This window comes from Corvus cornix, chromosome 1A, assembly GCF_000738735.6.
Source record: "Corvus cornix cornix isolate S_Up_H32 chromosome 1A, ASM73873v5, whole genome shotgun sequence".
Classification (NCBI taxonomy): domain Eukaryota; kingdom Metazoa; phylum Chordata; class Aves; order Passeriformes; family Corvidae; genus Corvus; species Corvus cornix.
Window position 1 is genome coordinate 6,304,554 of NC_047057.1, and position 22,287 is coordinate 6,326,840.

Below are 22,287 nucleotides of genomic sequence, written 5' to 3' on the forward strand. Positions count from 1 at the left end.
AGAGTGTAGGAGCTTTGATATGGTTGGTCAGATCATCCTCTGAGCTCTGGAGCTGAGGCTGACCACAGGGAAGTTACACAGTCTTCAGTATTACTTATTATTTTTAGTCTGAAGGATTCACTGGTCACAGATGTCTTAAACCTTACTGATTTGAAACCCCTTCTGCACACAGCAGAAGTGCGTTTTGATAAACCTTGACTCAGCTGGTTAGTTGTGCAGGTGGTTCAACACGGGCACCTGCTTTGGGCCAGCATTTTTAGGTCAAAAACACGCCAGAACAGTTAAAACTTTGCTTCAGACCGAGATTCTTTAACTGTCTCCTCCACTTTCACTTGGGAACCCCGTGTTGCTCCTACAGGCCTTCTGCACGTGCAGCAAGCTGGCTGCACCCAGTGATGGGGAAGGGAATAAACAATAAATAAATAATTGTGCAAATGAGGCAGCCCAGATACTCCTCTTCCCGCCAGCCTGGGGCTCTTCCCTGCTGGCAGCATTGTCAGGTGGCTGAGTTTTGAATGAGTCAGGGGATGGGGCTTCCATGCTCTCCTGACACACTTTCCTGCACAGCCTCATAGACCCGATAGATCAGCTCCTGCCTGGAGCCAACAGCAAGTCTTGGTCAGAGAGGAAGAGCTGCAGTCCTGCTTGGAGTTTCATTGCTTCTTACAGAGCAGATGATGAGCTGTTCACATTATGGGCATCTTTAGGTCTGGTGAAACCACTTGATCCATATGAAAATGTTACAGCCAAAGGATTGCATCCTATGGGAAGTGGAAGGGGAATGGTAAGGGCAGCCCACAGCTTCATCCCACCTTACAGACTTTGGGACTATTCATCCAGACTATGCTCTTCCTCTGAATGTCAAATTAATGCCCAAAGACTGAAAAACTGCCACTATCACAAGAAAAAAACATTGCAGAAAATAGTCCCCCTCATACCTATGTTATTAAGACAACAGGTAGACAATCTTCCTTGCTGCCAACTTCCCAGTTAACACTCAAAATAACTTGCCCAGTACATAAACTCCTCCTGATCTAACTCAGACAAACTCTGTGAGCATCTTTATTTAGTGAGCTTTTCTTTTTTATTTCCCCCAGGGTGAACTTATTTTCTGGATAATAATCCCTTTAAGGCAAGTTTTGCAGTTTCATCCCATGTTTGCACATTGCATACAAGATCTGTGATCCATCATTTAGGTTGCCAGTCCCTAATGCAGCCCAAAGAAATAAATATCAACAGCCGAGCTAAAATTGGAGGCCCAGAGGGAAAGAGGATAAAGGATCTCTGGTGTCTTTGCACAAGGATGAGTAGAGTGGTCCTGGGACAGGTGCTTCATCAAATTTTGAGCATAGCTGTGCTTCAAGAAAACCAAGATATGCCTTGGAAGGGTCTTGCTTCCCCTGGAAGAGCTCTGTATTCATCCTGTTTGCCACGCACAAAGGACACAGCACAATCTAAGGGAAAAGGATCTAAATTATCTGCAAGGGAAATCCTTTACCAATGACAGACTTAGAAGCCTTTTATGAGTCACATCAACTTCTTTGCAGGGGCTCCTGGTCACCTTCTGGTTCATTCCCTACCACATTCTGCAGCAAGCACGATGAGTCATCATAGGATAATGACCGTGTGGCAATAAAGTACATAGCAATAGATTATCATTATTATTATTATTATTATTATTATTCCCAAAGATGTTAGCATGTCTGTTAATCTCTCCTACACCTGGCTTTTTAAATTCCTTGTAAACTCACATAAAATTTTAGATTTTTGTACAGTTTCACGCTTAGAACGTGGCATACTTGCAGCAAAATGTCCCAGATATCACTTGTTTGTGCATGCAGGCAGGGTGTAATTATATGAGAGCATTCAAGTCTTCTGGGAACACATTTGCAGGAGGTTTCGTTTAGTTATAGAAGAAAACAGGACAATTTATTTGCTGTTGAAACCAATGTGATTTGCTGGAGAAAAAAAAAATCAATGTGAGTTCATAGGAAGATGACCAAAGTGACCCAAGGCAGGGGAAGTGAAAGCATGTGTGAAATATTTTTAAAGGACAAATTAAGATTTATGGCTTGAAGTGTCCTTTCAGTGGTCATTGAGTGTTTTGTACCTACTGTATCATTAAGCATTGGGAGGTGTGAGTGGTGGTGGCCCTGATCAATGGAGCCAAGTCACTGGGCAGTGCATCACTCAGGTACTGTAACAGAGAGAGTCAATAGAGAGCACTGAGCAGTGTTATATATAACACATAATAGAAAACACACTTAAAAAAGTCATTCCAGATGTCGGGGGGGGGGGGGGAAAGCAAAATGTTAATCTGTGCACAGAGCTGTTGGGTTTGTTTTGGTTTTTTCCTTCTTGTTTTGAATAACACTCCAAGAACTGATATGCTTCCAGTGGGGAAATGTGTCACCGGGTTGTTTCCAGCCACTGCTAATCAGCAGGTTTGACACACATTTGATGTCGAGAGCCAGGGCTGTGGCTGTGCCCAGGCTGGGCGGCCGCCAGCGGTTCTGCCTGAGTGGCAGCAGCTGACTGGGTCAGTGCAGGGTGGGCATCATCCCCCAGCTGGGTTTCACAGGCAGGACGGGGTGAGATGCAGAGCACATTTGGATGACAAGCAGCTGACTCATCCTCAGAGATGCAGAGGTTTTCAGAAACCAGTCCTGCTTGCAGAAGTCTGGTTTGATCCTTGATGCTCCCACTTTGTTCCCGAGTGCATCCAGTGCTGAGCGGGGCAGAGCTGGGGACATCTCCCATGGGCTCTGCCTGCACACCCTGCATGAGGGGCAGGAACAGGTCCAACCTGCCTTCTCTGGTCCTGACAGCTCCTGATGCTGAACACTTGTGTGTCTGGTGAGGACCAGAGCTCAGACTAGCCCCACTCTGGGCTCAAGAAGGGAAAACAACTTTCAGGACACAACCTATGCTTTTACACCCCCATTCATTGCCTGACTGATGCCAGGATCTTGTATCACCTGTATACCTGCACTGAGAATTCTTTGGCTGTTGGTGCAGCAAGACCAGGTCATCTCTGCATCCAGACATCTCACGACATACTAAATATGGACAGTCTGTAACCTCTGCATAGGAGAGACCTGGAACAAACCCCTCAACACAAACCTGTTTTTTTACTATATGCCTCTGCTTTTTAAGAGCTAGGGAAGGATGTTCCCTTCTGGAACTAAACTCAGCAGCTCTTTAGTACTATGAAGAATCAATGCAGAAGAGTTAAGGATGGGAAGAGAAGAGGGAACAGCCTGATGCAATGTCTGCAAACTCAGCGGCTGGATCGGAAACCCCCGAGCCCCAAGCTCCCAGGATTCAATGGACTCAGTACCCATTTTGTAGCAGCCTTCTGCCATGGACACAATCAGCTGTGCCTGTGAGAGGGGACTGAGAAAGTGAGTACACAGCCCAGCATCGTTGGATTTGCAGATTTCCCTCAGAATTGCTATCAACACTCCCAGAACATTTCAGAAGACACATTCCATGGTGTAACACAAAGGCAAAGTAGAATCGGTGCTTCCCTGCAGTTCTCCCTGGTCTCGGTGAGGAACAAGTCTCTTTCCCCAGTTCCCACCACCTCCTGCAGCACAAGCCCAGGTGCCACCTTCAATGACTGCATAACCACCCCAGCTGGGATGCAAAGCATCCCAGGGAGCCCAGACCACTTCAGACAGAACTTTTTTTCTTTTGGATTTTGCAGTTCAGAATTGCAGAAGATGGTGGTAGTCACCACCCAAATTTATTTTCTAGCACGTTTCCACTCTGGGGGAGGATGTGTGTGTGTGCACAAAGGAAGCACTGTGTTTGATTACACATCCCCTAAATCATCCCTGTCCCCTTGCATGCCCCATTTCACCAGGAAATGAGTGTGTGAGCACACACGTGGCAGCCACGTGTTGGGATGATGGGTGTCTTGACAAAACCCTGGGTGGGGGTAGCCAGGAGAGATACTCCCCATGCACAGCTAGGACAAAACCATGTTTAAATGTGGAAAGAACTCTATCCACACTCCCCTCTCCAGGACAGGTGCCACATTTCAGCTTCAAATTCTGTGCTGCCTTTCCAAGCTGCTCACTTGATGCAGCAGCTTTCCATCCCCTTGCTTGTCCTGCGTAAACCCAGGGTCAGCCTGTGGCTGCTTCACTATCTGCAAAGCACTTCCCTGTGTGAAATAATTCAGCTGGGAAGGACAGGATGCCAGCAGCGCTTACAGCGTGTGTGGTACAGCTGCAGCCACGTTCAGTCCCACACGGCTGGGAAACCCAAACAAGGGTGGGTTTATTTTGATTGGGAGATCTGGGGACTTCTAAGAAGAAAAATAAATAAATAATCTAAACACTAGAGCCTGAGCCTAGTGGGTTGGCAAGCTCAACAGCCATTGTCAAAATGTTAGGCGCTACGTGTAGAAGTGTACATAAAAAGGATTTCTCTAGCCAAAATAGGAATATCAACTTCTTTTTGGTTTGCAGCTTTCTAGGAGATTTTCATTGGACCTTTTTACAGTGAATTTAAGTAAAAAAAAGTCAATTTACCTACCTTTTTTTCTGTCTCAATGATTTTTCCCAAAGATTACTACACTAAATCCCACCTCATCCCACCAGTGCAGGCAGAGGGTGAAAAGAGCATTTAGCTACCCACTAGTGATCTTTTCTTGAGGGTGAGGAAGCAGCAACTGTTCCACACAACGTGAAAATGTCACAGAGAAGCTCAGGACAACAGCAGAAGTATTGTCTATCCATTAGGAAAGGAGCAAAGTGGGTTGTAAGCAAGAACATTGTTGGTGGCACTGGAAATCAGATGGTCCCAGCTCCTCTGGCCTCCTCTGCACTTTAAGGCTGGGCAAGGGCTGAAGCCCTACCTCACCCCACAGAGACGCACCCAGGGTATCTGGCACCAGGCTTGCGGCCTCAGAGGAGTGTCACACAGCCATGATGCAGAGATGCACTGGGAAGGGGAGGTACATCAGGGTCTTCTACTTTTTTTGGCAGGCAGCCTACTAGAGTGAAACACAGGCAAGGAGTAAACCTTCAGGCTGACATTGACTCGTGAGTAGGTGGAGAGCAAAGGTGACTTGGAGCAGAGGATACAGGATCAAAACTTGTATGCTTCCGATTCATCAACATGAAAGGGCTCACAGAAGCTCAGAACTGATCAAATATCTGTCTGGGATCCCTTCTCAGTGTCAGATCAGAGAGAAAAACAATCAATGTCATTTTTGGTCCTTAACAAGGTTCATCCCCAGAAAAGAAGATGGGGCTCTAACTCATTGTGCAGCCCCACAAAATTGTGGCTTTCTAGGCACGTGGCACATGCTGAGATTTACAGAAGGGCTAGGGATTAAGTTCCTATGAGTCTGGAAGCAGAAAAAATATCAGTGGATGTTTTTAGTTGCAGTAGTCCCTGAGGTCATGCTGGGCAATGCATTGCTGGTTTAGGGAACCTGAGAGAGTCTGGGACAACCTGGGATTTGGAGCTGGTGGAGGCTTGTAAGCAATTCCATCAGAGCTTAACCTTGTCAGACCTTGCTGCCTGCTGGGCTGCCATGCTCTGCTTGCACTGGGCTGCAGGGCAATTCTCTCCTCCAGCTGCTGGAAGGAGCAAGCCAGCAAGGATGACTGGACATTGGCATTGCTGAGTGACCTTGGAAGCCAGTTGTGCACGTCATCCTGCGAGGAAGCATGGGGACCCTGGGGAGCCACTGTTACCTGCTCTTACAACTGATCCCATAGCACTGCGTCCTCCCAGCTTTCCAAGAGACGGGACATTTGTGGGACGGCTCCCACCTAGATGGAGATTTTGGGTGCAGCTCAGAGAACAAGGAACCCTGATTTCCTCAAACCCAGAGTGTTTTGAGTAAAAGACACCATGTTTCTTGAGAGCTGAGCATAAGCATGGTGCTGTGCGTGACAGCAGCCTTTGCTTGTCCCAGCGATCCAGCTCACAAGAAGTGGGTCATACAGTGCCTTTGCACATCTTCAGGGGACACCACTAAGCCCTGACCCCAAATTTGGTTAATGCTGGATCAACAGACTCCTTAATACCTTCTCCGTGTACCATCCCTCTTGTAGTGCATGACCCTTCCTTCACACTCCTAACAGATTGCAGTTTGAGACTTAAGTGACTCCCCAGCCCCTTTCCGATCCTCCCTAATACAGTGTTTCCTCCCTCAGCCATACATGCAATTTTACTTTGCCTTTGCTGTCTGTTAAGCTGTATTCAAAACTGATCAAGCTTTCTGCTACTATTCACACCATAACAGTAGCAACAAAGGGGTTATGTACCACTGTAATTACCTGGGATGTGTGGGACTAGACTCCAGGACTTGGGAAGTCTTCCCCAGTCTTTTGTCCCTCTTAACAACAACCAGTGCACTAGCTGAAGCTCTTGATCTGGCTAAAGAGTTTGACAGGATCTCTCTCTGCATCAAGTGATGCTGCATTGCTCTATGGCCCTGAGCAACCCAATGCTGTGACCACAGGTATCATCAAATATCAAGGTGCATTTTTAATGCAATAACCAGTTCAGACATGCAACAACAGGACCACCAGAAATAATCTGCCAGGAGACATGAGTAGCTTGCCCAAAAGGGTTGTGAGTGGCTCACTGGTGCATCTATGCCCAAATAACAGCAGAGATCCCATATTTTTAGCCTGTTGTTTGAAACAAAAATTCACCTAAGAACAAAATGTTTATTTGAGACGTGCATAAATCCATGTGCTATGCCCCACTGGTGCACTTCTCCCTTCTGTGGGAACTGATCACACAGTGTGATGGATGAGCAACACCAACTCCTTCAACCTTTTTGGTCCTCTGAGGGATACAGCTGATGTTAGCAGCAGCACAAGGTGGTACTGAGCTGAAGACCCTTCAAAATATTCCCTCTTTTACAAAGAAGTAAAAAATCTTTACCTCCTCATGGCTTCTGCCACAGCCCCCTTGCTCAGCAGCACAGCTGGGCTGCAGAAACCACCGCACAAGCAGCTCGCCCTCTTGCAGAATGTTGCACATACCTGCCTGGCATCGATGCTTAAAACCACCTTCCAAATATTAATGCTTGGAAGAGAACAGACTACCTGTAACCTGTGCCGGGGAGGTCGAGCCAAGCAGCTCTGAGCCTCTAAGCCGAGCTGGTGCACCATTGCCTGGGCAGGGTCAGCATCGCGGTCCAAGTGAGCGTGCAGGCAGGAGCCCTCCTGCAGGCCCTCTGCCATCACCCAAAGGAGAAGGGGATCAGCCTGATGGGTTTAGCTCCACCGGGATTTCTCTGGTGCCTGGCAGGCAGTTCTGGGCAGGGAAGATGGCACAGACGCCCACGCCGGTAACAGTCCCTTCCACGCATGGGTGGGGGATCAGACCCTGGGGGCCAATCTAGAGGGAACCGGGTCCGAGACACCCCGATATCCAGCTGGCGCTGGGCAGAGCCAGGATTCAACCTCTCCCGATACCCGAGGCACGGGGAAAGCCCGGTTCAGCCGAGCCCATGAAGTGCAGCGCGCCGGCACAGGCACCACACCCCCTTCGCCGGCGGAAAGGGCGAGCGGTGCCGGGGTTTTTGTTCAGGACAAGGTTTTAAAATCCCAAACCACACCGACAAGCTGGGAGTTCAGCTTTCCCTGCGACCTGACTTGCCTGGGAGAGATTCGCTAGATCGCTCCGGATCTGTGTGTGCTGTGTTGCTAAACCGCTGCCAGGGCTATTATTAGAAACAATTGTCTCTCCTGGAAATTATATAGAGAGGTTTGAAACAACTTTTCTCCTGCCCTCCCCAGCAGCCAGCGGGTAACAATGCGGCCAAGAGCCCTCCTTACGCGGAGCCTGTCTGCAGATGCACTCCCATACAGGCACAGTTTGGAAGCAGAGCTATACATTTGTCTTTTCTAGCCCTGAATCTGGAGCAACTTTTCTATTCCCGACTCAGGAAAAGGTGCACAGGGGAAAGGAAAAACAAGCCGGGGGCTTTCCCCTTAGCGAAGCCCCGGCTCTGCATTAAACTTGCTGCAGCCATTTGGGAAGGGAAGGAGCAGTCCATCTTGGCAGTCAGTGGGGACAGGCAGCCAGATTGCTTGGGAAGGGGGGAAGGAATCACAGCACCGGCTTCTCTTCCCCCCACACACACCGTCTCCTTCCCCCAGCCGCCGCGCTCGGCTCCTTTACTCGCCCACCCAATTCAAGGGTTTGGGGTTGGGTTTTTCATTTTTGGAAAGGACAGGGAAAGCAGCTGCTGCCCACATTTCTCTCCGTTTGAGGTAAATGGAGGGAGGGGGCGTGGAGCAGCCCGCACACTGCGGCTGGGCTTTCCCCCGGGGGCCGGGGCTGGAAGGGGAGCCCCGGCCCGCCTCGCCTCCCCTCCGCAGACAAAGACCCCGTTACCTTCTCCCGCTGCCTCGGCGGCCCCGGCGGCCCCTCAGCTCCGAGCCCGGGGCGAGCGCATCCCCGCCGCACCGCGTCTCCAGGCCGCGGCTCTACCGCCCCGCATCCATCGCCCGCCTCTCCGCCGCGGGGTGCGCGGGGTGCGCGGGATGCGCGGCCCTTCCCTCCGCTCGCCGCCGCTCCCTGCCGCTCCTAGGGCAGTCCCATCCTCCCTGCCGGGATGCCGGAACCCTCCTTTCCCCCTTCTTCTTCCCTTTCCCCGCCTGCCGGCCCCTGGAGCCCGGCTCCTGCGCGGCCGCTGCCGCGCTACGAGGCTGCGAGGCTGGAGCCGGGGAGGGAGGAGGAGGAGGAGGAGGAGGAGGAGGGGGAGGAAGGAGGAGGAAGGAGGGAGGAGGGCAGCGAGCAGCAGTTGGCGCTGGGTCATGTGAAACAGATGAACCCGGCTCGGGCCTGCCAACATCTGGGCTTCCCTTCGCCTCTGGGAGGCGGATGAAGGGATGAAGGGATGGAAGGACGCAGGGAGGAAGGGTGCGGGGTGGCGGTATTCACCCCCGCTGCCCACGCGTGCACACCTTGAGATGATAACGGAGAGGGGCAAGAGCAGCGGGGATGCTCCGAGGGGAGCCCCGGCTGGAGGAAGAGACGGGCAGCGCGGACCCCGGGCACCCATGGGGCTGGAGACAGAGCAGCTCCTGCTCGGCGGAAGCCCTGGGGAATAGGGCAGCATCCCATCTGGTGATTTTCCCCCCTGCTCCTACGTACTCTCTGGGCATAAAGGGGCCAGTGGGCTGCAGAGTCCTTCTGGATACAATAACCAAATGCTAGAACACGAGCACTGTTCCCTCTCCTGTTTCTAAGGGCCCAGCCGTAAACCCAGAGTTGTGTATGCAGCCCCAGGCAGGCTCACCAGTCCATCTCGTTCCACCCAATGGGATGGCTTTGATTAAGGGGATAAATACTGAGGCAGTTCTGACCTCTGGCTGCTGAGGGTTAAGACCAAGTAGCTGAGGTGGCCCAGCTCTGCTCTGGAGGCGATCCCAAGGTCAGGACACAGGGGCAAGAAGCAGCAAAAGTATCCATCCCTGCTGCAGGAAATGCAGGTGACCATGGCTCCATTGCAAGGGTAAAGTTTGTGGTTTTATGGGTTCATCTAATCCACATGTAGATCCAGCCACTGAAGTGACCTTGAGGGGCAAACCACCAGAACACAAACTGCAAAACTTCCTGGAATTTTAAACCTACTAATAGAGAAAGGTACAACTTCAAGTTGCCTCCCAAATGCTGTTCTGCTCTTTCCTTCATCAGAGGTCACAGTGTGTCTAAAGCAGGTCCTATCTGCAGTGCTGAAGAAGAGCATGAAATCCCAGCAGTGGTTCAGTCCTGACCCGGATTAGAACTAGCAAGGAAAAATCACCCTCCCACATGGATTTTCACTAAAATAGGAGGTGAGGCTGCTTCAAAGGTGCACTCACCATACGGGTGCCTGCTTGTGCTTGTTGCTCTCTTGGAGTATGCCAAAGCCATGGACTCTGCCTTTGGGGTAGGATGATCCTTTAACTAGCAATGCCTCAAGGCAGTTTCCCCGCCCATTGCTCTACGGCACACATTGCCCCTCCAGACATCTCTCCTGGCAGGATCTGCCTCCAAACCCAGAGCAGACCCAGAATGTGGTGCAGCTTTATCAATCCGGTGAAAAAAGAGCTCTCCTGGGAGGTTGAATAAGCAGCAGCAGAGATTGGAAGACCCTAAATGGAAAATAATTTGCTTCATGCATAGCAGCAAATATTGTAAAGCAAAGTTCACTCTGCCCAGAATTTTAATGTTCAGCTTTCAGGGCAGGTGTAGGGAGTTTCATCACACTTAGCTTGAAATTACCAACTCCCTACAACAGTCCAGTCTCTTCCTTTGCCACAAAACAGGCAAGGGTTTTGGAATAGTTTGGAGACAGCAAGCGAGCATCTTTACTCATGCCACCTGTTACAGTGGGGTGTGCCCAAAGAGCAGTTGGACCCTCACACCTGTGAAACCTAAAGCTGTGTCTTCCTCATATCTTTTGTAAGGAGATGACCTCTCCTACCCATCCAAGGCCCCATGAACAACACTTACCCAAAAGGAAGTGCTTAACATTTCCTGCAATGGTGGGAGACATTCCTGCTACATTTCCTTTATCCTCTAATCCGTGAAGCAACATTTGTAATAAAAATACGTTGCTGGTCTCAGTGAAGTTGATATCCTCTAGGTATCTGATGGAGTTAACAAAGATCTTAGAAATGGGAACTGTTACTTATAATGTGGAAAGACAGTGGAGTATTGTCCTTGCCAAGAGCTGATTATGATTACTCAATCAGAAAGGGTGATTTTTCCCCAGAACTGGACAAGGATTTTGCCCCAGCTCTTCTCATTTATTCATTGCACCCGTCTTTCCTAGAGAAACTGGCCAGATCTGGGTTTCTTCCCTGATAAAAAGTCATTCATCTCATGCACATTCCTCTCTAAATTTCCCAGTTATACCTCAGCAGCAGCAGCAGCAGCAGCAGCAGCAACAGCAGCAAAATCCCTTTTCTTCAAGGAAATTCCATAATCTCACGAGGTCTCTGGAGCTGGCACTACTGAAACAATACACCCTGGTAACAAACACCCAGTCTGGAGGCGGCAAAGCTGCTGTCATTGCAATGATTAGAATCTGGGAATGGCCATGCTTCTTCCAAGCTGGTTCTATCATGGCAAGTCCCAAAAACAGAACAGCAACCCATATATTTAACTTTGACATGCACAAAATCCAGCTTCCAGCAACCAGATGCCTCTGTGCCAAAATAAAAAACATGCTGATTCCTTTGTCTTGGTTCCTGTTAACAAAGCTAGGAGGAAACACCATGGCCTTGTGCTGGAGAATTACTGTTGACAATTCATTCCCACTCTCGTTAGCAAAGATTAAAGAACCAAAGTACTTTAGAGGGAACGTGGTGATAGGACTGTGGGTGCCATCAGAATGTGTGAGCTGTTACATGAACATTTCTAGTAGTTTCAGAAAAGCTTAATGAATACCGTCTACCCCCAGAACTGCATTAATTAGCACTAACGGGCTGGAGGAGAGTCATGTCATGAAGTAATATTCACACTTACTCCATGATTTGCATCCGTAAGAGGTGCAGTGCTTTACAGAAGTCGATGTTATTTCCCCCATATGGTACATCTGAAACCCATGGAAGGTGAGGAAAATGCTTTCAAAGAACATTCAGGATTTCCTGAAGGTATCTAACTGCCTGCCTCCCTATGGAAGGTGTTCAGTAGCCTAACTCTCATTGATTGCACAACTCTTAACTCATAATATCTGAGTGGCAGTAAAAGATTAAAAAGCCTCAAAACTTAAAAAGCAACATGGGCCTAAGTAACTTGGGAGCTGAATTCCATTTCCAGAGATGACATAAGCTGTTAGGCACACAAATTTCACTGTAAATCAATGCAGCTGATTTATTGTAGCCACGACAAAGGTCAGCCAGACCTAGAAAATGAAATGTCAGGTTAGCCTATGGGTTAATTCATGTGGTCCCTCTGAAATTCATGGTATAAAAGGGTCTTACTGCTCACGAGCTCTGATGCAGAGCTGGAGAAGAAGCAATGGTGTCACCTTTTTTCATATGAAACAATCTGTATCCTGCACACACTGAATATGCCTCAATATTGGGAGGTAGAAAAGGGACTGACGTAACCTGGTTGGACACCCAAGCCACCAGGCTGCCCTCACCCCCTTCCATGGACCAGGGCCAGCAAAAGAGAGATGCAGGGTTACGTGTACCACCACAAAGCCTGTCCCCATCACTCCATTTTCCCCCATAACAGGTTTTGATGAGTTATGACCTTGCGACAATTCATGTTGAGGACTTTGGAGACCAGGTGGAAACCACAGGGATCGCATTCAAAAAAGTAAAATGCAATTACTCAGGAGCAGAACCTGACTCATAACTGGGTCTGGACCTGTAAACCATGGGAGATAGGGCACGTGCAACACCAACTGTCATGGCACAGCGCACTTCTGACTGGGAAGATCTCCAGGTTTACTGGGTGAACCACGAGATGTTTCTAGTTAAGCCTTTCACAGAAACACTTCCTTTCTGAGATGAACTGTGGGTGTTATTCCCATGTCATGCTTTCATTAATTTCCAGGACAATCTCTTAAGTAATTGGGGCACAAAAGGCGGGGGGAAAGGGAGAAGCAGGACTTTAGCTTTGGACAAAATAAGCCTCCAGACTGTCTGATTAATTTTCACACAGACTCTACTTAAAGGATCTCAGAGAGCTGAAGAGGGAAGGAAGCAGACCTTGACGTTCCCAAAGAGCTGGTGCAATAAATCCTCCCTTCATTAGGCAAGGAAAGTGCATGCTGGCAGGATTATTATGCAGGGAAGCAAAGCTTGGTCCTCACAAGGCAGCTGAAACGGATGGTGGGGACAAGCCAACTCCAGCTGGTTGGTGCTATGACCCTGGGCTGGCAAATCCTGCCTGCTGCCTCCAGCTCCAGTCTGGGGCTGGTGTGGAAAGCGACAGGAGTCATGTGTAAGTCGCTTGTGTCCCATTTAGCTCCGGGTAATCCTGGCATCCAAGAGGCCAAACAAAGCAAACAGCTCAAGTGTGCATAAGGGACCAAAGAGGAGCCAGGTGTGCCACCAGCCCTCCTGGGGTCACCCACGAGCTGGAGAAAGGGGCCATTCTTGCAGTTCCTTCCTCTTTGCACCCACCTGGGTCTGGGACTGAGGGGAAGAAAGAAGGAAGTCTTCCCGATGGAACATGCTGTGAGCCATGCCTGTCCTTGCAGGAGGAATAGGAGGGATGAGAGATTCCCCTCTTTGATGGCAGTCAGGTCCTCACAAATCCCTTCTCCCATGGGCTAGAGGGAACATGTGGGACTCTGCTTCCCTTTTCTTCAGAGCTGAGCAAAGCTCTGCCTCAGAAACGTCTTCCTATTCCCAGAATATTGCCTTTTTCACCTGAAATGGCCTGAAAGCAAACTAACGCAGGAAGGAGCAGACATGGCAGGGGCCCCCTCCATCCATAGAAAGGAATAGGTGTTGGTGGGAGATGGAGAGGCCTTTCCCCAGGGGAGGGCCAGAGGCTCCAGAAGATGCTCATGGTGCTGGCAAAGGGCACTGTTTGCCTGGGGGAGACCCGGAGAGATCCTCTCAGACCACCAGCATGGCCACAGTGCAGGCAGAAGTAAAATGCAACTAGTAAGAGAAAACCTCTTTCATCCAGAGGCAAGTGAACAACCTCATCCATGCAGAGGAACTGCTGAGCAAATGCCAAGTGAGTGAATGGCAAGAACTTGAGAACAAGGCTGGAAAAAGGCAAAATTATTCTCCCCCTACATCTTCCTCAGATGCTGCAGCTGACTGGTGCTGGTGAAAGTCAGCCAGAAGCCTTCTTTGATGCCAAAAGGCAGCACAGGTAATTGTGAAGGACATCAAATGAATCAGCTGAGAGAGCCAAGCCCAAAAACGCGCCTCCTGTTAGGCAAAATCTACATGTCCTTCTTGCACTGAGCTACATAATGAAGTACTTTGTTTTGCACAGAGGAATAAACCAAACTCATTCTCATTTGTTTGGCTTTTCGTACTGAAATAGCCTTTGTACTTTGCAATATTTCAGATTTGAAGAATATTTTTGTAGTTTTACACTGCCTTCTACTGAGGATTACAAAACTTACACCAGTTGGAAAAGCTTTCTATTGCACATTTTGCAGAAAATCCTGAGAACATTTCAAAATGGCATTGAAATAATTGTTAAAAGCTTTTTTTAAATGAATGTAGCAAAAATAAAAAGCCACTTAGACAATGTTTCAATACATAATTGCAACCTTGAAAAAAGGGCTTGAGAGATACTAAAGCGACACAGTAAAATGACAACTTTAGCAATTGAAATAAAAAGTACTGTAAGTTTGCTTTCCAATTTCTGTTACTTTTTGGTTATACTTTCTTATTTCTTAAAATGTTTTTCTCTACTCCACTGCTTGCCCAACAAACAAAATCAGGGAAAGCTCCTGTAGGTGTTAGTAGAGGGTAGCCTAATTTCAGATGCAGGTGTGGTTTTTCAGGTAACACTTTCTTCTTACTGAAAGTTTTTCACTTGCTCTCTCAGGCAAGATCATTACCTAAGTTGAACAGATGGGAAAATGGAGTCATAGAGAGATCAATTTACCTGGGTAAGATCCTGTACCAAATTGGGCACAGAGAGAGAGAGAGAGAGAGAGAGACATAGGAATAAATCACAGGCCTTGTGACACCAAACCCTTTGTGCTGGCTTGAGACCCCTCTTCTTCCCCCAGCTAATGAATCGGTGATTAACAAAGGCTGCTCCATTTCTGACAGTTTAATCGGTGATTTCTACTTTGCACTTTGGTTCACTTTGGCTTTTTTAATCTTTATGAGGCAATCCCCACAAAGAGAGGAAGTGAACAGAAAATAAATCTCGGAGCAAGTAAGGCCTTATACCATAAAAGTGCAGAGAACAGATCTTATATGTCAGAAAATATTTATCTGACCAATAATGTTTGCATTTAGACCCAGTCAATAACAAACACCCAAATTACATTTAATATGAAAACATTTAAAATGGGCTCATCTCTTCTAAATAAACATAGCACTAGTCAGAATGGTGCTCTGCTAGAGCAAAGGCTCAGTGTTACTTGATTTATTGTTTAACTTGACTCTGATTGCTGCCTATCTGATTTCTTTGGGAACATGGGCTTCTATTGCTTGTCTGAAAACTATGTCCTTTTCATTCCTGAGGCACACCAGGAATAAATCCCAGCTCTCCTGATACCCTGTCCAGGGTGGTCACCACCAGACTATTAAACCTCAGCTAAGGAGACTGAAGGGTTTGATGAGTTCACTCCACAAGGGCTGCTCGTTTCCTCTCCGTACACAGTGGTGGCCTGGTTTCTGAGCACCCCGGGGTTGGCACGGTTTGCTCCAAACTGTGATGTCCCTGTGATGTTGTACTCTGTTTGCATGGGCCACACAGATCCAGAGCTGCTAAAGACCAGCTCTGAGAAGGGCAGGAGAGCCTGGAAGTGTCCCAGTGATGGGACTCAGTAGTCCTTGCTGGCTGCTGTTTGGGACAGGAGAGTCTTGGGTATTGATGCCTCTTTGAGGACTCTTCATGTCTCTCACCTAATGACTGTAATGGGCTTTGCAGACACATGTGAGGCTGTAGGATAAGTGGCATAGATATTTCTCCCCAAAAATAAGAGATGAGAAGCTGAAATTCATGTGTCCTGGGAAGGTCTCAAAGCACAGAACCTCTGCCTTAAAAGGGTGAACATCTTGCCTAGTAGCTGTGGCTTCAAAGATGCTCCCCTCTCTCAACTTGTCATCCCCTGCTCCATTTTTACAGGTAAGGATAGCTCAGCATGCTGATTCATAAAAAGGCATCATTATACATCTAATCCCCACTTTGAGAACATCTGTAACCTGGCTGACACTACCTCAGAGCTGGATTTTCAGACAAGATGTGGGATTTGCACTGTAACACCTTTTCCCCATGACCACCCTGGCTGCTGGGAGTGGGAAACAGGAGTTATTTTGCCTCTGAAGACTGATGAGCTCCACTGAACTTCTCATCTACCAAAAACCCAGTACTTGATGGCAACTATAATGGTAGTTTCTGCCGTTCTGTAGTGTTGTTGCAGTCTCTGGGCTAAGGAAAACTAGGTGCCTGTTTTTCAGATGGAAAAAGTTGTGATTATGGTTGAATCTCTTCTCTCCCACCTATTTCTCAGTGACATTTTGGCTTGTATTATCCCTCTATCTTCACCTATAACCTGAGTTTGGTCATAACATGCTTCTCTCCATCCTAAGTGTCAAGTATAACTCATTAAACCCTGAGAGGTGAATATAGATTTCAGACATAACACACGAATCAACTATTGTTAAAGTGATACCTTTTGCAATGGCTCTTTGGGCTTGTTTCATTTAAAAAATGGCAAGAAACTATATTCAGATTGGCTATAGCAGCATGTTCCACTGGTCATAAAGAATACCTGGCAATTAAGCCATACAACAAACTCACTAATATTTGAGGTTTGGCTTTGCAGGAACACTCTGACAGTGACTGCACTCTTTATTGATAAGATTTTGAGTACATTGAAAACATTTTCATATTAAGTGTGTTGGAAAGGCTGTTATTAGAGCAACTGAACAGGCTTAAAAACAGTCATGGTTTGTGAAATACATATTTTCAGGCAAAACAAGAATTTCTGCAGCCATTCTCATGGAAAGTTGTATAGCAGTAGGAGAGGAAACGAAACCCAAGTGCCCCACAGTCCCCGACATTTGCAATCACTGCTTAACTGCAACTAAATACAAATAAACTGCACCTCCAAAACTGGGACAAACACCTGCACTGGGAGTCGACTGCAATTATACATTATCTTTTGCATATTCAAGATATAACAGGGGAAACCAATGATAAAAGGCTCTCCTCTTCTCTGTAAATTGTTTGGGAGCCACCACAATGGATGGCAACAGGGCTGAGCTGCTCTCTGGGGCCATGGCTTGGATGTCCCCATCTGATGGGCACGTGGCTGGAGTAGGGTCACATGTCCCCAGTGGGTTTGGACCATCTCTGAGGGGCAGTGATCCTATTTCCCCACTCTAGCTCAGGCTCCTCGTTTAGAGCAATGCTAATTTTCCTGTCCCCTGTTGTAGTCAGACACTTCTGCCCCTCCTCCCATCCCAGAGACAGCTGCCTTGCTGCAGTGACAGTGACCTTACCATCTGAGAGTGCAAGGTCGCCAAATCTCATGACAGATGACGTCTTTCTGAAAACCTGCTCTTCTGGGCCCAATACAGAAGGTGAAGGAGAATAGAGCCCAACTCTACGCATTTTATTAATTCCTTTATTTTAAAGCAGTCTTAATGTTTTTGACCCTTAGTAATTTTGGAAACGGAGTGTGCTCTGATGGTTAGAGTCAAGGGAGTAGTCTGATATATTAGTATAAACTTTTTACTGTATGGTGATGAATATTTGTGTATGGAGGACTCGGTCCTAGTTAATTTATAATGACAGTAACCAGTTTTCATATAATTTTTCTGGTTATTATTTCATGCGGGGACTACTGTACTTGGAGGCTTCCAAAAGCTCAGCTGCCAGCTTCATGTGAAGGGAGGACTGAAATAAATGGGAAATAAATGAGAGAAAGATGAAAGCCAATAGTTAAAGGGTCACAGCAGCAACTTTTTTGCAGCAGGAAAAACATTAATTAAATGTGCTTTCTCCGTAACTTGCTTGGAAACACAGTCTGAAAAGCTGACCTGGGTGGTCACATTTCAGAGGAGTTAAAGGAAAGATGTTTTCTTTGTGCCGAGGGGCCTGGAGAAATAGCCATAAGTTTTTCCTGCCCCAAGTGGGATAAAAGAGTCAAGTGTGGGAACAAGTGCTGGGAAGCAGAGAGGTGGGCAGAAAATGGGCAAAATGCTGCCTATAAAACTGCTCCTGGAAATCAGCAGTGCTGATTGGCACCAATCAAGAGGGCGAGTTGTTAGTGAGGGCTGACAGTGGGATTTGTGTTGCTGATGACACAACACAGTGGCTGTGTCCCAGTGCCTGGGCTGGGACAAGCCTTCTTCTGGGCAGGGCCGTGCAGCATCAACCCAAGTGAATTGAACTGGGAAAGCACAGTCATTAACCAAATGCTACCACCATTATAATTCTGCAAAATAATTGAGAATGGCAAAGTTCCCAACACCTCCCAGTGCTCTCTACACAGGTCTGCCCCTATTTTGGAGTCACTGTTTTTCTACTTTTCCTTTTTTATGTCTGTTATTACTGGAATTATTGCTGTGCAAACAGGGTGTCTATGTGAAACATTGAAGTTACAGTTTCCCTCGTAGGTGGCAGTGTAAATTATTACATAGGCTACCCTATAATCTTTGGTCACGTTCCACAGCAAGGTAATTGATTCCCAAGTCACTAAAGCTAACTAACATGACTGTAAGTCTAGTGCTTGAGCAGTGTTTGCTATTAAAAAGTCAACATCTACAATAGTTACTACACTGCAATTACTGGAAAAATGCTGATTTGCTCTAGACTTGGAGCAGGGAATAATTGTAGCCTCTCTTGAGACCTAGAGTGTGATAATTGGTGGTGAATGGTGGGTTTTTCCAGTGGTGATCACATAGATCCTCTCTGTGGTTATTCCCAGAGCCCTTACAGCATCACTGTTCCTGCAGCTGCCAGTGCTGGGTACTTCCACCAGCATGTGGGCAAAATAAATAAACCCTCTAGGAAAGAGCACACATACTCAGATTTTAAGCTGGTGCAGACCTACAGTCAAATGTGAGGATTATGACAGAAATCTGCTGCCTTCTGCTGCCACTTCCTAAATGATGTGAAAAATCTCATGACCTCTGAATTCAGGTTTCTGGGCTACAGCCTACCTAGAAATAAGAAGGTTTTCCAAGTCATGTCACATTACAGCTGGTGATACCCCATAATGTCACTAAATTTTTAACTTTTAAGGATGGTGCACTGGATCTGTGTGCAGTGTGCTCTAGCCTTTGATTCTTCAGAGCAACTGGGACAGTGTGCAGCGGCCACTGCTCTTCTCTTCAACCCCATGAGAAAAGCTCTGGAGATCAGGATGTGGCTGGTCCTAGTAGCTTTCCATGCCACTATGTCCATGGGAGGGAGGACAATGTTACAAAGCTCCCTCAAGAAACAAGGATGTCAGTTCTTAAGGCTTCAGGTTGTAATTTCAACTAAAATACAGCCAACACCCAGACCTGGAGAGTGGAGGCCCCATAGCAGGCCATTCTATTGCTGTCAGGGAAGCAAAGAACAACCCTTGAGAGGAGATGATTTCAGTAGCAGCTTACTAAATATTGTGTATGGGGCTGTGCAAAATGCCTGGAGGGAAATCTGGAAGTCTTCCCTTTTCATGGCTTTCACTAGAAATTCTTTTTTTCTGCTGATTTCCCCTTGTGGAGAAACAAGCAAACCCAAGCAAATAAACAAGGCAATCCATAGGAAATACCCCATTTCCCTCTCATCCTTTTATTCCCTCAAAACGAAATCCTTAAACTGCCGGATGGCTGAGGACAGCTTGCTGCTTCTGACAAACAGAATCGAGAAGCTGCCACCTGCTTTGATGCTTCACCAGTTTTCTTCCAAACTAGTTAAGAAAACTGATTTCTGCCCTACCACGTGACTAGGGACAAAATCATGTTGATGATGGTGCAGAATTGCAAATGTCATTTTTGTACACTCCCTGGCAGAAAGAGCAAATAATAATGGTGGTAATAGTAATAGTAATAGCTTAAAAAAAATGATTCGTTTGACCCTAGAGTTGAATATAAATGAGTGCACAAGTTAAACACCAGCACCCTCCTCACCACCAGCACAGCATGGGTAGAGTTCTGTGCTGCTTTGCCTGGGGATGGAGAGGGACACGGACATGGACACAGGCTCTGTGTGGCAGGTCCCTGCAAGCTCCCTGCAAGGGGACACCTTCCCTCCTTGCAGCACTTGTGACAGCTTGCACAAACTGGGACAACTGAAGTTAGAAGTGGGAAAACAGTCTGGGGGAAAGGAAGAAGAGAGGAAAAAAACCCCAAAAGAAAGCCAGATGTAAGAAAAATTCTTTTAAAATGAGTCAGTTTAGCAGTGGATGTGTTTATATTGCAGCTGAGCTTTGTTGTACTTGTGTGGCTGTTCATACACCATTGTGCTAGTGAGGTAATGAGTAACTAGTACTCTACAGGATGCTTTATTTCCAACAAACAACTGAAGCCCTCTAAAAGTAAGGTTTGAAACTCAAAACCAAACATCTGGGATGCTTTGGGAATGGTGGTAAGAGAAGGAAAGCAAGCCTTGGGTTCAGCCCTGTCCCTTTGGGAGCTGTCTGGGGTTTCACAAAGCACCTTTTCTTGGCTTTTCTGCACCCATGGACTGACACATGAGTGTGTGCTCACTCTGCTCCCACTGGGTGAGCATGAGAGGAGCAGGAAGAGGCCCCTGCTGACCCTCATGCTGGGAAAAAAAGAAAAAAGTATCTGCATTTACCCCTCGTTATCCTGAAGTTGTCTGGGCCCTCATGGAGCACTACTACCTGCCTTCTGATAGTGCTGCCCTGCCATGTCTACCAGAACTCCTTCCTAAACCAAGCCATTCACACAGAGCCAACAAGGGTCCGGGTGCTTATGGTGGGACTGAAATGTTAAACAGCATGCTCATTTATTTATGACTTCTTCAGCCTACAGTAACTACAAGCAATAATTGGATTGTGCTCAGCATAGCCAGATTGATTTGCTACTTAATAATAAAACCAGGTCCTCTGTTGATAATGGCATCCCTAGAAACGAGGAGGTCGGGTGAAAAATGCATTCAAGGCGCAATGCTAATGCTGAAAACTCACGTGGCTCTGGGTGCAGAGCAGGATCTCTGCCAGATGCAAATGTTGTACTGGTGACTGATAAAACATGCACTTTGTGGCCTCCTGTGCCTTTAATGGAATATTTACCACCTTTGGTAGGGATGTTATTTAGTGTTTTCACAAAGGACAGCAGACACAGCTGTATTTTTCCATAGTTTTCTGAAGGTTGTGGCTAACCCCTAGTGTAATCTGCAGTGGCCTCTGGTTGCCTCCAAGGAAAAAGTGGTATTTAGACTGAATTACAGAGCAGCACCAGGGAGCTGGCCTGCCCAAATCCCTGTCTTCATCTGAAACAGAGCCTGAAGTTACATAAACATGACAAACCCAGTCCCCTGTGTATGGGTATCCATACAGACAGGGCTGTTTCTCCAGTGCTGCTCCTTGTGACCCACTGGCAGCTTGGGAGATGGAATGGGAGCAGGTGGCTTGTGCCTCATTGCTCCCTTCTTCAACCAAGTGCCCTGGTACTACTGGCAGCAGCTGAAGGACCATAATTATGGCTTCAGCATCACTAAGGGGTGTTTGAGGATGCCAGCCCACTCTGGAGGCATAAACATAACCCAGCTTTCTGTGGGCTTTGCCTTTTTTGAGCAACCATGATGCTCTGACTTGTTCCTCAGCTTGTAGCTGTGGGAAGCACTGGGTACCCAAAGCCACCCAAGGCTTCCTGGGAAATTATACCCCCGAGGATGGCTGCAAAAAAAATCACTGCAAAAAGTGCTTTTGCTGCTGCTTTGCATCCGGCATTGGCCAGGCAGGAGGAGCTGGCCCTGCATTTTGGGTGCTAGGTGGAAACAGAAAATGCTGGTGAATGGGCACATTTCTCCCTGTGCTACAGTATTCAGACCTTTTGCAGGACCCTGATGTAATCACAGGATCACAGAACTCAATGACGTTAAAAAAGCCTCTGAGATCAAGTCCAACCTATGACCAAATCCCACCTTGTCAACCAGACCACGACACTGGGTGCCACGTCCAGGCTTTCCTTAAACACTTCCAAGGATGGTGACTCCGCCCCCTCACTGTCTGACCACCCTTTCTGTGAAGAAATTCTTCCTAATGTCCAACCTGAACCTCCCCTAGCACAGCTTAAAACCATTTCCTCTCCTCCTCACTTGTTGCCTGGGAGAAGGGTCCAACTCCCACCTGGCTGCAGACTCCTTTCAGGTAGTTATAGAGAGTGATAAGATCACCCCTGAGCCTCCTTTTCTCCAGGATAAGAGATTGCAATGTACTAAAATAAAAATACAACTCCCATCTAGGCAGTGACCCATACTGAGCCTGCTGTTGTGCTCAGTATGGCAGATGCAAGGTGCTGTCAGCAGAAAGTCTGTCAAAATCAGTTTGCAACAGCATGAATTTAGAGAATGTTTTCATTTCTCTTCCTGTAGTCTCTAGTAATTTTTTATCTAGTCTTATTATTATTATATAATTATGATTTTTAATTATTGACAGCTTGATGAGCTAGAAGTGATTAAAGC

The 22,287-nt window shown here is 47.3% G+C and overlaps 1 protein-coding gene across 9 annotated transcripts in view; it reads right to left on the reverse strand.

The window, feature by feature from the left end:
• Positions 1-22,287, reverse strand: part of FRMD4A (FERM domain containing 4A) — a 359,217-nt gene that overhangs the window by 136,246 nt on the left and 200,684 nt on the right. Inside the window, exon 1 of one of the 9 annotated variants that reach the window (XM_039570498.1) lies at positions 8,380-8,633. The exons of the other annotated variants lie outside the window; for them this stretch is intronic. The gene's annotated coding sequence lies outside the window, so the exon portion shown is untranslated. Of the gene's footprint in view, positions 1-8,379; positions 8,634-22,287 lie in introns of those variants that run through there. 9 annotated transcript variants of the gene reach the window in all.